Here is a 1,498-nt window from a genome sequence, read left to right on the forward strand (position 1 = left end):
CCCCCCCCCCCCCCCCCCCCCCCCCCCCGAGGTGTAAATACGCGTCGTTAAAGCTTTTCTTTCATGTTCTCGTCTTGTCTTACGCTTCATCTTCTTCTTCGTCATCGTTGTTGTGACGGAGCGAGCGGCGGTTTCCCGTCGCTTCGGCCTCGTTCTCCGGGTTTCACACGCCGAGTGTGTCTGTGCCGTACCAACCGTTTGGTTTCTCCCACCTGGACCCGGTGGTCCCGTGTTAGGGTCCCAGGACCAGGGACTCAGGGTCCCAGGACCAGGGACTGATCGGCCAACTCAGATTAACCGTTGTTGTGTTGTCTTCCCGTCAACTATGAAAAAAAGTTATCGCTATTTCTGACATTTTTGTCACTTTTTCAATGTTCTGGGTGCTTTTTTTTTTTTTAAATGTTGACATTTACAGCTTACCTTGAAGGCCCATTTCAAATTTGACCCGAGGGCAACATGAAGGTTAATATTCTATTGTCTCATTGAAGATATGTTTATATTTATTCTGCGATATATATTGCGATTTATATCCTTTTTTTTTCAACTTTTCCCAATTTCAAATAACATCCCCAAAAACTTTGTCAACACCCGTTTTATCTAAAAAGAAACACTTCAATATTATCGCTGCAAAATGGGATGTGTGTGTCTGTGTGTGTGTGTGTGTGTGTGTGTGTGTGTGTAAAAAGTTGTGTTAGTAACTCCTCGGTGTGTGTTTCAGATTCTCTGAAAAAGAGGAGACGACGTGTTAATGTGTCGTGAGAAAAAAGAGTTTTTTTTGTACGTTGAGTTACTTTTGAGACTTTAAAAGTGACATAAATGTGTGTGTGTGTGTGTGTGTGTGTGTGTGTGTGTGTGTGCGTGCGCGTGCGTGCGTGCGTGCGTGTGTGTGTGTGTAGAATTTTTTTGTCCCAACTCCAGTCTTAACCACTTTTTTTTTCTTTTACTGTGTTTTTCATTAGAAATTCATAATCGGTTTCCTGTCACAAATTAATCCTAAATTCTAATAAATTCTAATAAATTCTAATAAAAACACTTATTTATTTACCGAAACTAAACGTTTAATCAAAAATCCGTAAAAAAAAATCAGGAAGAGACGAGTGAAATTAGTGTAAATACGTGTCGGCCATTTTAATTTAATTATTTATTCCGTTAACATTTGAGCTTTGAATGACGAGTCTGATTCAGGAAGAAGGAGCTCGGCATTCTGGGAAAATACTACTCGATTTTATTTATTTTATTTTATTTTATTTTTGTTTAATTTATGTTATTTTGTCTTTTATGAAATGTCGTGTTTTTGTCTGAAAGGAATTCAGCTTCGTTCTAAAATAAATTGTTATTGTTATAGTTGTTATAGTTGTTGTTGTTGTTGTTGTTGTTGTTGTTTATGTGTGTGTGTGTGTGTGTGTTCAGGTTGACATTCAGGGTGAGGGTTCAGTTTTACACAATCACACACACATCTACACACACTCACACACACATCTACACACACATCTACACA

This window comes from Etheostoma spectabile, chromosome 6 (genome assembly GCF_008692095.1).
Source record: "Etheostoma spectabile isolate EspeVRDwgs_2016 chromosome 6, UIUC_Espe_1.0, whole genome shotgun sequence".
NCBI classification, from domain to species: domain Eukaryota; kingdom Metazoa; phylum Chordata; class Actinopteri; order Perciformes; family Percidae; genus Etheostoma; species Etheostoma spectabile.